Genomic DNA, 14,252 nt, shown 5'->3' with positions numbered 1-14,252 from the left:
GCCAGCGGCAAAGGTTAAGGGTTTCTTTTTTTCGCTTTTTTTGTTTTGTCTGTTCTGGGATAAAGATTATATGATGCGTCAGCATATAAATTATAGGCCAGATAAACCAGATAAAAGGCAGCTAAACAAAGTCAGTCCGCGCAGCAAAGTGGGGTGAACTTGAGTTGTTCTTTCATTTTACGTTTATACCCGCCCATAAAAGTTGCAGAAAAGACAGATGACTCTTGGAGTAAACATTGAATTATTTTGTTTGCAAATAATTAGGTTTTAAGGCTACAAACATAGTGCGCGCTGAGACGAAGCTAAAAATGAAGACGAAGCTGAAGACGAAAAACAGTGCAGAACAATTCATATGAATTCGCTCGCCCGCAAACATAGTGCGCGCTTAGACGAAGACGAAGATGAAGACGAAACGCAAGCGATCAGCTTCAAACGGAGCAGTACTGTTTTTAAAGACCAATCGCTTGCTATTTTGAGTTGTTCTTCTTCTTTTTTTTACATTTTAGGGGAAAAACTGGAATTTTTAGGGGAAAATTTAACTTTTTGAGATAGGGGAAGAGCCAAATTTTCATTTGGCAACACTGCAATTTACTTGTGACTTGCGATTTTCCTGAAGCACATGTTTTGTATAAATGTCTATAATAAATGATGAATTAATTGCAGCCGTTTTTAAAAAACAATGTTTATGGGACCAGCAGAATAAACTATACTACAATAGGCATATTGTGGACCAGAATTGGAATGATATTTCAAAGGAATTGGATGTTGATGAGAAATCCATAGCGACTAACATCACAAAATCTCAACAAATTCGTCTTCCACTATGCAACCTATTAGCTTACTCGCATCGCAAGCAATTCGTCTTCAGCTTCGTCTTAATTTTCAGCTTCGTCTCAGCGTGCACTATGTTTGTAGCCTAAAAGGCATTCGACGAGGCATTACACAAATATAGTAAGACTTGTAAGGTGATTTAGATTTATAATTGAAATTAAATTTGCTTTAGTTTTTTTTTCCCTTGAAACTTAATTGTTAATTTCGTTTACTTGGCGGATATTTGCATTGGCTTTCGGTTCCCCCTAATCCCCAGTGTTATCAATGTGGCCAAAGTCTAAGCCTCAAATGGGTCAAAGTTGGGGGCCAAAGCTCACTTGACTGTGCTCAGTCGATAAGTAGCCCCAATAAACACAAAAGTCTACTCTCGGCCTAGCCTCTGTTGCTCTTCGCCGACCGCTACTTCATCTTTTTGAAGATTTTCATTTATCTGCTGGCCAAGATAAAACAGGCAGGCAGGCAGGCTACAAGGCTGGCTAGCAGGCAGGGCCAACGAAAAAATAAGGCAGAAAGCAAGCCAAAAAGAAAGCGGCACTTAAATCCATTTAAGCGAATTTTTCAAGCATTAAATTTGCGTTTACGTTACGTATACTTAACTTCCAATGGCAACGGCAGCTGCGGATGGCGGGAAGTTGAGAGGAAAATGAGGCGGGCAAGGCAACAGCAGGAGCTGGAGAAAAACTCTGAGGCTGGCAGCAGGTAAATGAAAAATTTGCCAGCTTTTTTTCGTGGCCCGGGATCCAAATGTATTTTGCATCATTTGTCTTAGCCGGGCCAAGGATCTTGCTCTCTGCGTATGTACTATACATCCCTCCCCGTACCCTATCTGGCGCAAAACACCTGCCTTCGTCTTCTGCGTCTCCTTCGCATATGGTCACAGTTTTCGGTCCGACTTTTGTTTCACACTCTCCTCTGCCAGGGAGCATACACATAGTAAGTAGTACATGTGAGAATGGTGGCCTTTTTCCCCATAGTCAACAGTTTTGTTTTCCTGCGTCTGCTGCCATTGTTGTGCTTTGCGGCCATGTAAATGCCTTGCCACGCCCCATCTACCCACAGCCGTGGCTGTTGCTGTTGTTGTTATTGTGAAGCATTTCTCCTTATCTCCACTTTGCATGCCGCACACTGTTTTTCCCTCCTTCCGCAGGGGCTTTCCTTTGGTTTTTCTTTCACTTTTTTTTTCCAGACGAACTGAGTCAGCACTTAATTTTTATTTGATTCTGTCTCAGTTGCGTTGCGGTTGCTTGACTCGACTTCACTCCACTCCACTCCACTTCACTTCACCGTAGATTGAAGCCGAGTGGCAGAGAGTGCGTAATTTTTTATGGCGTTAATTTAACAATGATTGGCTTTTCAACACAGCCAAAGGCAAGAGAACCTGCAATGTCAGTTTTTATTAAGACAAATGAAATGAGAAACATTCCTCGGCTGGCAGTTCAACTCCAAGATGTCCAAGCCGAAGAGAAAAGGAGATTTGTTTATCGATTTTCGAGCTCTTGTTGTGGATTAAAAAATATATATTAAAGAATCCTGAGTTCACTTTATTTTCTAAGCAAATTTTTCTTTTGGTGCAATGGCTAGTTTTCCGGATTGCGGAATGTAAAGCCCGGGTTTGGGGCCATGCATCAAGCTTATCTCGCTCCCTGCAGCCGTTACTGTCGCACAAATCTCGAAGCCATTTGCCAATGTCCTGGGCCACCTGCATGCCCGTTACATATAAATATGTGTTCGATATTTAACAGCTTCCAGTCGAATGCGCCTGGCAAAAGGGACAAAAAGGATGACGGCAATGGATGAGAAGTTGCGACGGGACGAGTTGGCGCTGCAGACGAGACATATGTATGCAAAGTGAACTGCGGCGGATGTTGGCCAAGCTTAAATTTGGCTCTGGCTTTGGGGCAAGTTTGCTCAGGGAGGCTCGTCTGTGGGCCAAGTACAAATAAGAGTTACAGGGAGAGAAACTGTTGAGTATTTAAGAAGTAGGTAAATGTTGTTTAGAATTTTCTTGTTATTCAAACTAGATGCTCACAGATATAAAAACATTGTTAACCCTAGACGGTCATGCTTATTTTTCCTACGTTAAGGTTATGCTTCGTCGAATCGACGACGCCAATTTTAAAATAAGTATAATTGTTAAAAAACAAACAAATATTGTAAAAAAAAATTTTACATCGTTTAATTCAACATTTTAACTGTTCAAAATTAGAAATATTAATTCATTCTCATATTAAGAATATACTTAAAAACTAAAAATAAAAAACGACCTTTTTTCCATTTTTCGATCTTTTGTGATTTTGCGTCGTCGAATCGACGAAGCATGACCGTCTAGGGTTAAATTAAGTGGTGAAGATTTAAAACATTTTGAGATTTAAAAACAATTAATTTGGGTACCCAAAAGTATGCAACAATAAATATTGTGTGGTCCTTAAGCGAAATAAAATCTTCTAAGGACACTTTAAAAGAACTTTCTTCTCTAAATCCTTTAAAAATAAAATTCCAAATTAACATATTTCAAGTTCAGTGTATCGCTTTCTTGTTAACTCTAAGAAAACAAACAAAGTTCCTTTTAAAATGCAACTCTTGCTATATGAATTCGATATTGTAATGACGTTTTTCCGCGTGCACTGTAAAAATCCAATAAGGTAAACGGCAAACAGGCCCTGGGATGGGCGGTGTGAGTGTGTCGTGCATGTAAGCACCTGGCATTTGTGTTGAGCACGTTCGTACCTTATGTGGGATTTAGTTTAGACTTCATTTTACTGCGCTGCGCTTTTGGTTTCATTCCGCCTGTCTCACACTGCCCATTTTCCTCGCCCTTCCCAGCTTTTCCCCCACTTTTCCCTGCTCTGCTGTGCTCCTCTTTATGCCAGTTTATGATGGCCTGGCTGTGCCGTAAAAAAGCGAGAAAGAAATTGGGTAGAATACCGAGAATACGGAGTACGCGGCGACGACACAGAAATGTATAGAAAAAATAAAGCCATAGACATGGCTGGCACCGGCACTTGAGTCCCTGCTGCTGCTGCTGCTGCAGCAGGCCGGCGGCACACCCAGGAGGTCGTAGAAGCTAGACAATGCTGTAATCTAGAAACACAAACGTGCAATTCTCTGCTCACTGTAAATGTGGTTCCCCGCTCGGCGACACACATACCGAGTCCCTGTATGTTTGCCCACACACACACACACACTCTTGACACGAAATGGCGTGGGAATATATTACAAGTTGGTTTACAAGGGAAGTATGTCAGTGGCTGTCCCAGGAACTAGTAAGAAACAGAAAAGAATCCAACTTAAAGCACTCAACGAGCTGCACAACTTTTTTTAAAGCGAAATCCCAGGGAGATCCAGCTTGATCCTTGAGACTGGTCAAAAATTGAGGCAGCATAATTCAGCGGATGGGTTTTACGACTTCATCGGAAGCTGAAGCTGGAGCTGAGTTTGCTTGCTGCAATGGCGAGAGGAAACATTAGCAAGTCTAGACACCTACGTCATGCGTCAGCAACAGTAGAAGTAGCAGCAGCAGCAGCAGCAGCAGGAAAAGCCGAAAAAACGTGCAGGTCCAAAAGGATATATACTCGAACGAAAGGAGCCCAAAGTATACGAAGAAGACTGGCGAAAACTGGGAAAAAATGAGACGTCAAGCAGACGATGAAGTCGACGTGGTCTGACAGCCAGACAGCCAGCCAGGGAACTCTTGAAAGGAACAGAATCAGCAGCTGGAAGAGAGGAGCAAAGGAGTCAGCGGAGGAGCAATAGCAGGAGCAGGAGATCCAGGACCAACAGGAACATTTGAACCTCTTGGCTTGTTTAATATGCTGAAAAATACGCGTCTCGACTTACTGCTGCCCCGAATTTTCCTGCCCCGTTTTCCTCAGCTCTCACTTGGAATGCATTTCCGAGTTTTACATTTCCATTTCAATGTAACGACACATGTACTTGTGGTAAAAGCTTAGGAGGAAAAAGGTACACAGAGAGAGGGAGAATGGGAAAACCCCAAAGAGGTGGGAAGTTTTACATTTCCCCAGGAATTCATCAAACGATCTCTGCGCTTTGAAGCGTTTTTAATTACAGCGCATAATTGGAATTCGATATCTAACCGCGTTCGGTCGGAGGTCACCACCTGAAATTAAAACAAAATTTCCACCCACTCCCCGTCGCTTGTGGTTCGAGTGTGTATGTGTGTGTGCACCAAACAGTATGATAAAAATTTTCCAATTACCAATTTTACATATTCCAGAACCCAGCATAAATATTTATGGCGAAAATTTATGAAAACTAAACGTGAGAGCCAAGCGTTGGTGGGTGGCAATGGCAGGGTACATATTACTAGACACACATATTGATACACTGAAAGTAAAGCATTTTTATATAATTTAATTTTTGGGGAAAGAAAAATTAAGCTTTTTTTAGTATATCGTTTCGATTGCTATCTTTCTTCCCTCTTTAAAAGGCTCTCAATAAAGAGCTTGATGCTCTCACCCGAGAGAGCAGAGATCGATCAATGTGGTTTTTTCCTTTCATCTTATAATTCGCAAGTACTAAATTTAGGTGAGGTCCAGTCGGTCCCCATTTTTTCTTTTTTCTTCTTTAAAGAACTTTTTTTTCCAGTGTTTAACTACATTTACATGTATCTGGCTGGTGCAGTGGATAAGCCACTAGTGCACACAGGAGTGCGGGGTTCAAATCTCTTGCATATTTTTTAGGTGATTTGAATTTTTAAGAGAGCACTAAATTTTTGTTCCAGCTTATCCCCCCGGGCTGTGTGTCACCGAGTTAAGGAGACTTCCTGGCCCCGGAATATCTGTGGCCCAGAACACTTTCCCCGCTGCCCGCCGACGAATCCCTGCGGCCACGTGACATTGGAATGGAATGGAAAGCTCTCCCTTTTGCATACCCGAGAGCAGCGTGTGTGTGGTGTGAGTGAAAAAAAAAAAAAAGAAAAATAAAAAAGGAAAACTGAAAGCAACCAGAGCGGCGGCACTTTACCTTGATTTCCCCAATGCTCAGTGAACCGCCCAGCGGCCCCACCCATCAGTCACTTACTCACCCACTCACAGCGCAATTGGCCGCAATTTGTTTTCAGCTGCTAAACAAGTCGGGGAGTTCCCTCGGCGCCTTCGGTGCGTTGCAAGTGCTAATTAATCTTAGGCCAGGTATAGTATGTATATGCCTCGGCGATATGAAGTGACTGCTCACGGCTCACACCCTCGAGGCAGTGAGGCAGTGAGGTAGCGAGGCCGCCGGTCCAACTACCCCTTGCCCTTGGCCATTAATTAAATTACGCAGAGGAAAAAGTTCAAAAACACATAAATCAGTCTGAATCATTGGGGTTGTCTCTCCCCAGATGGCTTTTTAGTGCCCTTGCGGGACCGTACATAAATATTTGTACTACTTTCCCCACTCACCGCGATCCGCACGCACAGATAAACTCATTTAAATGTTAATGCAGCGTCAAAAGTTTGCCCGAAACGTAGGAAATTGCATGCATTTTATTGGCCATTATGCGTCCGTATTGAGACGTCCTGCAGTCCTTGCTCCCCTCATCGCCGGTGGTTGGTGGTTGTTGGCCCTCTCGCTGAACTATTTCCCATCTTGGTTTAATAACTGCAACATTGTTGCCTTAACCCCTGGCGTGCCAAGAGGGCGAGCGACGTGTTATGTGCAGGTTGAGAGGGTGTGTGCCTGTCTGCATGTTAATTATGTGGCGAAAAAGGCAAACTAAACAAAGAATACACGGAACTGAACGATTTTTTTAGGGTTGTATGTCGATGGAGAGATGGAAGGTGATTGACGGAGGAGTGAGAGTGTCAAGTGTGAAAAAGGGTTAACTGGAAACTAAGCTACATTTTATACAAAAATTGTTATAAACTTGCAATGTGGCCAACTTAAGTTTTTAAGAAATTGCAACATATTTTCGTATACTCAAGCTTTTAAACCTGATTTTCCCACTTAAAACAATCCTTAATAGTTATTAGAAGAAACCCAACGAAAAGGCCATAGCCAATTACTCGCATTTAACTCCTTAATAGATATAGTTTCTTCCGTAAAACTTTTCATATATTCCTTTTGGAATCTATATGCCCGCCACAGTGCACGTGAAAGTTTTGCTAATTAGTTGAAAGAATGCAATTGCAGTTGAAACTTTTGCCAACAAAATCCCGACTTGTTTCCACCTGCAGCTGGCACTCTGCCACCTTCCGCTGGTGCCGTAGCTCTTGGCCCACTTCATGTTATTGTTTATAACACATTTGCTCATCATAATAAGCAACATTTTCGTAAAAACATGCCAAGACAGTGGCAGCGCCATTAACCCTGTTAATGCTGCAATTATGCGGCAAGAATAATGTTCCAGGTGGAGCAGGTGCTGGTGTATGGGGGCAGGTGGGGTGGCAGTTACTGAGGCACACTGTTACTACAGTGGGTAACGGCCATAAATCCAGGAAGCCTTACCCGAAACTTCAGTGTGTGAGTGTGCGCTACCAGTTTGGCATAATGATACTTGGGTAGCTTGGGTAGCCGAAAGGAGTGAGCTCCTCCTCCTCTTTAGGAGCTGCTGGCAACTCAAATACAAAGTGGAGAATATACATACAATGGCACTAAGTTGTAAGTTTAATTACCCACATAACAGAGACATGAAAAAGGGGATGGCAAAGGACCTCCTCAGGAGCTCTCATCTAATTAGACAGACATGGTCTGTCGTCTGCAACTGGCAACTGGTAAATGGCAACTGGAACAGTTGGTCCGCCGGCTTAATATATAGGAGCTTGATTCCCCTTTACGATCGTTTTATTGTGTTCGGTGTCCGTGCGTGCACTATAATTGCATTCGCCTCACCTCTCACCACTCACCTCTTGGGTCACCTCCTGCTCCTGGGGAAACTACTGCCACTGCCATCATATAAATCGTAAAAATGTTGAAAAATAATCATCATAAAAGACAAACAAGAAGCCATGCGGCACGCAAGGTGGGCGAGCTGCGTCCCCTGTATATATGTATATCCCAGGTATTATTTAAGTTTTTATGTCCTTTCTTCGGCTCTCTGGGTGTCGTGTCCTTTGCCTTGGCTACACATAAATCATTTGACTTGTTTGCCCTGCCCAGCTCAGCGCCCCGCTTTCCTCTTCATTTACTCATTCGATTTGGGCCAGTGTCTCTGTTTATGCTTGGGTTTTTGTCGCTTTCATAACACAAAGGACATAATAATATGCTTATTTCGAGAATACACCTTTTGTGTCAACAGTGCCAGAGCTATAGCTTCGTTTTCCTCTCATTTTCCCCAGCTCCTGCGTCAGCAGAATTCTCCGGAAAAAATAGGAAATGGAAGCAACAGCAACTGGCCTCGACGTTGATTGGCAGTGGCTTTCGGTTTTTGGGGCTCTTTTTTTTCGGCTGGTTGCCTGCTATTTTCTTAATTTTCAACACGTTTGCTTCTGCTCTGTAGCATTTTCTTCTGCCCAGGCACGCCTTCGTGGGCAGGTCGACAAAGGAGTATCTATTTCGTGACAAAAGGCAACTTTAACTTTGCCCCAACTATAAGTTTTCTTTGGGCCAAAAGACTGCTGCTGCCTACACCTGGCGGAAAAGTATGCTAACGCCTTGTGGCACGCACATGTCCTGGACTCTGCTGGAGTGTCAGGGAGCGAGAGAGGAGTGTATCCTTTGAGCCTTTTTGCGTTTCGTATGCGCATAACTTTGCACCTCGACCAGACGCCGCCAAAGTGCGTGCGACACACATTTCTGCACTGCGCAAAACAAATACCAATAAAATGGGTAGGCAATTCGATTTTTATGGCTTTAGTGACGCACAAGGGGTAATAATTAAATAATAAAGCAGGAAATGTAAGTAAAGGGAAGTCCATAAAGGCAAATACTTTGCGTATTAATTTTTTAGAGTCCTGTTTACAAATCAAACTCAGCTATATCTAATTTTTCCTGCAGTTCCTAACGTTTCCCAGAATTAAGATTAAGATTTCACATCCAGCATATGTCCTTACTGTTTTCTCCCTGTGGATTCAGCTTTAAGGATTCGCTTTAATTCAACGCACACAGTTTCCTTGAGCTCTCTTCCCTGTAATTCCCGGTATAAAAGGGAGGATGGATGGTGGAAAATTCGGACGCATTGCTTTGACGACGACGATGACGCGTGGCCTAAATTGTTTCAAATTACAGGACACCGCACCTGGCCGCCCTAATCCGCAACTATGCCTGGGTCTGTATGTCAGTTTGTATGTATGTATGTATCTTCCTAGGCCGGTATGTGTGTTTGCCATTTCCGGCAGCTCATTTCCGTTTCACCTCAATTGGGTAAACCAGAAAAAATAAAAGCTTCTTCTATAAAACTCGTGTAGCACTAAAAAATCGCATAAAGGCAACTCCGAGGGGAGAGCCACATGCAGCGCAGCAGCAGCAGCAGCAGGTTGTGCCTTCAGAAGGGTGCATAAATTAGAGAGTTAGAAGAGGGTGGGGATGGGTGGGTGGGTGCTTTACGGGCTGGATGAGAGTGGCAAGGTTGCAGTTGACCGTAGACAGCTGGCGGGCAGAGACAGAGAAGACGCCAGCCAGTGGAATAGCCACCCCCGCTGGGTGGAATTGCGGGCAACACCTCAGCACTTATTTATGGTGGAGATTTTAAAATTCAAGCCAAGCCACCTTCGCTGCATACGAGCTCTCGCTCTCGCTCTGGCCCTCTCTTTCTAGTAGCCTCTAATTCGAAAGTGTGGCAAATTGCACGGCACAAAAACCTAGCCAAGCACCGCCGCTCTGCCGGAGGAAATTTGGCCCAAAAATTGCACGGTAATTGTAGCCGCTAAATTTCACTTTTGCTCGGGCTTTTGAAGGAAGGTGGACTGCCAGCCGGCAGCAATTGAGCGGTTACAACAGCAACAATAGCAGCAAGGGGGAAAAAAGTGAATTATGCGGCAGACTGAAGTTTGCCCGCTCGCCCCCGCGGGAAAACCAACCACCCCCCGATGTGCTAGCTACCTCATCTCATGACAGCCTGGCCGGCAGTTTTCAATTTTAAATTGGCGGTTTTATGTGCAATTCGAAATGGCAATGTACATGTGTGTGTGAGGGGGAGGTGTGTGTGTGTGTACTCCTGCATGACTAATATTTGCACACACACACACCCAGAAAAACACACTCACACAGCCACAGACAGTCTGCTTGTTGTACGCATTAGCCAAATTTTATTGCACACTTTTGTGCGCTATTGCAATTTAATGTGGCCCCTTTCCGCTCTCCTTTTTGGGTCCTGCTCCTGCTCCTGGCTGCCATCTGCGCTCCGTGTGCGGTTTTATGCTTTACGCATAATTTTTGCGTAACAATTGAAACACTCGCGCAATGCGAATGCAAAATTTTCAACGGTTTGAGTTGAGATTTATATTTTGCTATTAAGCCACATTTGCCCGGCAAAGGCAAACAAGGTGCTCAAGTCCCCTTTCTCCACACACACACACACCTCTACCTCTGCTCACCGCAAAGGGAAAGTTCATTTTTCATGGAAATGACTTTATATGATTATTCGTGTTGGCCCTTATAAGCAAACGAACGGTGCGTGACGGTACATTAAGGCGGCTTGAATGTCAGCGGTCGATGGGTTCTCACTTGGGATTATAATACCTTTGGCAGAAAATTATTAAAAATTAATGCGAGGTTTGAAATAAGTTTAAAATGTGCCTTAAGGAATGGCATAATTAGTTTTTATATGATACTTTTGCCAGCTTTTTGTGAGATTAAAATGTATAACTACTACTTGTTATTTCTTTCATTTTCTTATTAAATACCTTTCGAGAAATGCCTTAAAAGCAATGCTCTTATGCAACGCACTGTATATATAAATATATATACTCCTACGATATACATAAGTATGGATATCAGCTACTGTCATTGCGGTTACCATTTACATTTCCAGCCGAGTCAAAGGAAAAGTGAAAGGTATTTGTTTATCATAAATACTTTGTCTTTCCCTACCCCCCGGCTCCATCTTGTACACTTTCTGTCGTGAGTAATATATATATTTATATATGTATATTTAAATATACATATTTGGGAGTACAAATGAAGTGAATATTTTCTCGCATTGATTTCGGTTGGCGTGACTGCAGGAGGCCACACCGCCACACACACGGCGTATGCGTAATAAATATTGAATATCCATATGAAGAAGTTGTTTGGCCATAACTTTCCTTTGTCTTTATGTTCCCGTATGTGCGTGTGAGTGGGTGAGTCCTTTGTTTCTGGTTTATTATTTATTATAAATGACTGCACACACGGACGGAGAAGAGAATCCCGCTTAAATACTGTTATTGAGTGCGCCGGAACCGACTCCGATTCCGATTTCGATTCCGATTCCGACTCCGTCTCTCTGAGCTGTCGGACGTAGGAAACGGGTCAATCGATTCTTTTCTTCTGCCTTTTTCCCCTCCCTCTTTTCTGTCGCTTCTGTAGGCGTTTCCATTGTCTGCACAATTTTCAAACACAGGCTGCGCTCTATCTGGGCATTAATTAGAAATGGGCTGTTTTTTTCCCCACTCCCCTTGGCCACGAACTCTGTCCGTCTGATTGCTTTGTTATCGCCTTTCATTGTGCATCGATTAAATGATGTGTTAATTCTGCACCCTCTCTGGAATGTACATATATATATTTGGATATCATGCGGAAGAGCCTTAAATCAGTCCATTCCTATGCATTACGAGTCGAGAACGATGGCCCGATGGAATGACTGCACTTAATGCAATTATTTTGGCATGGCACAAAGTTTTTTGTATGTCATAAAAATGGACAATAAACCAATTTAACTTTTGCAATATGCTGCTGCTGCTGCTGGCTAGCAACCCCTGAAAACACTTGGCAACCCCAAAAGGCGAACCGAAACCGAATTCCGCCCCCTTTCACTGGGCAACTTTCCCTGCTGCTGCTGCTGCTGCCTTATGCTTTCGGTCAAAATAGTTTGGTGTCCACTCTAAAAATCCAGCACAGAACGGGGGCTCTCCCCCTAATTTCACGCTGTTCCATATTCCAAATATACATATATATATAAATTCCCCGGAAAAAAGGGCAAGAAGACGAAACACCACCACCGCCTAGTCACATGTGTGGGGTTAGGCCCAAGCAATAACTTTAATATATTTCACTACGAATTATTTCTGACTGGCACACATACACACATTCACCAAACATCCCCTTTCAGCCTAATGAATGAACATATTTGGCCTGTTCATATTGTTCCTGGTCTGTTGTTATCCTTGCGGTTGGTGTGTCTAACTGCGAGCGGATAATTGAAATCGAGTGTAAATAAGTGCACTGCCATGAGGTGTCTGTCTGGAGCTGAAGTTGGACGTTAAGTGCTATTCCTGGAGATCAAAGTTTGCAGTTTATTACTTGCCTTAATGATTATTTATATTTATTTTGTTCTGGCTGGAAACCAAGGTCTGTAAAGGCCATGAATAATGAGTGAATGAAGTGTGTTTGTTTGGGGTAATAATTAAGCATCAGGAAGAAAGCTTTAGCTGGTTATTATTAGTAAATATTGCAGATGATGTTTATGTGGCTTCTGATTTTATATTTATTTTACTTTTTTAACTTTTTAAATCTTGTGTTAATAGTACATCTTTTAAAGCCATAATAATTATAATTATGTACTATTTAAGCCTGGCCCTCGCTTATTTCATTGTTTAAAGTGTTTAATTAAAAACATACAGCTGCCCACAAGGGCGTTGCAATATTGTCAGGTCTCTGGTGTTATGGCCATCGGGTTTTTCCCCATCATGTGTCAGTTGCAGCAACTGCCACGGGAGCAACATTGGTGGCAGAAGCAACATGCGTGCTGCTGCTGCTGCTGCTTCCTGGCAACAAAAGCCGCAACGGTCATGTAAAGTTAATTAAATCAAGCGACATGTGTTTTAAATAAATTGAATAAACTCTGGCATTAACATAAAATTAAATTAATTTTAATAGGCTTGCCTTGCCGTAAGTTGTTAAGCCAAAACTATAAACAAGTTTCCATTGTGTCGCCCGAGACCGGGACCGGGGACCCCAAAGAAAAGTTGAAAGACCAAAGTTTTAATGCCTCCTGTTTTTTTGGGGTTAATGCGTACAAGTGTGGCATCATTATGTTAACGAATTTATGGCAAACACCACACACAGACTGCGCCTGCTACTGGGAAATTGGAATGGAAAACGTAAAGTTTTATAATCAAATTTAGTGGCGCAGACATTTCTGGTTTAATTAATTTGTCGTCATTAACTTGAGCCGAAATGTGAGTGGCTTTTGAAACGTGATGCGATGGGAATGCCGAGCGGGAGCTGGCCGGAAAAGTCCTCCAAAAAGGCGGCTCCTATCTCTTGCGGTTGCCTCTCCGTCCTTGACGCTGCCTCTCTTCATTCCGTCGAAGGTGTCGAATATATATACACACACTCACACATCCCCGGGCTTTTGTTTGAGGCAACGAGAAACCGCAACTCGTGTGTGCCTGTATCTGTATCTATGGCTGTATCTTTGCACGAGTGTCCTTGTGCCTTCTAGGGGCAGGAGGATGTATATTACAGCGGTGCACCGCATGTGATCCGTGGTAAGGACGTCTTTTTGCATTAAGATATATCGCCCACTCCGAGGGTGTGTGAGTGTGTCAAACAAGCATTTGTACTTGCGCTGAATTATGTCGCCTGGAGTTGCAGTTACACGGGGCTAATGAATCCGTTTCCGAATCCGTAGGCCGTACGAAACCAGGTCAATGCGATTGTAAATTATGGCTTAGCCAGGCTGATTCCGGATTTGGATTTGGCCCAAAAGGACACTAAACACACACACGTAGAACAGGTATTTATAGCAGAAACACACACACGAGCAGACATTTACGGGAGCATTTCCGGGAGCTTCTATTGATTTTCTTAAATTCCGCCGCAAGGCACACACCAGCACGTTGCGTATACGCCCCGTCTGCCGACCCATTGATTGTGCTTGCGTGTGTGCCTTTCGTTCGGTTTTGGGCAATTGCCGCCTCCTCAACTTGACTCCGAGGCAACACTTGAATTGTGTGAATCTGCTGATGGACTTATGAAATCCAGGCAGAACTTCTAGCAGCCACCCGCTGCTCCCTTTTATTTTTCTCTTTCCTGAAAATTGCTGCTTAATTGCTGCTGAGCTGGGGTTGGCTAATTTAGCCGACTTCCACCTGCTGGTCGAACGTAAAAGTTTACTCGTTTTCTGCCCCCGAAAAAAAGAAATACTGAGAAACAAGCAACTTTTGTTGGCTGCCAGCGCTAAATGCTCGAAATTCTTTAAGTTTACGAGAGGAATGAACATTTGTGAGCAGTTTTCATTTTCCTACTTTACTGCTGCTTCCCCAGCCATTTTCCCGCTTTGCCGTGTTGTATTTTTTTTTTTTTTTTTTTGGGCTTCGCGTGCGTGGGGGAAATAAGGA

The 14,252-nt window shown here is 43.3% G+C and overlaps 1 protein-coding gene across 3 annotated transcripts in view; it reads right to left on the bottom strand.

Annotated features, from left to right (window-relative positions):
* The window catches only part of Sema2b (Semaphorin 2b), a 48,658-nt gene that overhangs the window by 17,583 nt on the left and 16,823 nt on the right, over positions 1-14,252 (bottom strand). The gene's annotated exons all lie outside the window — the stretch shown is intronic.

Source organism: Drosophila kikkawai, chromosome 2R, assembly GCF_030179895.1.
Source record: "Drosophila kikkawai strain 14028-0561.14 chromosome 2R, DkikHiC1v2, whole genome shotgun sequence".
In the NCBI taxonomy this organism is placed as follows: domain Eukaryota; kingdom Metazoa; phylum Arthropoda; class Insecta; order Diptera; family Drosophilidae; genus Drosophila; species Drosophila kikkawai.
Note: the sequence above shows the minus strand (reverse complement) of the source record. Positions and strands in the feature narration are given on the sequence as shown.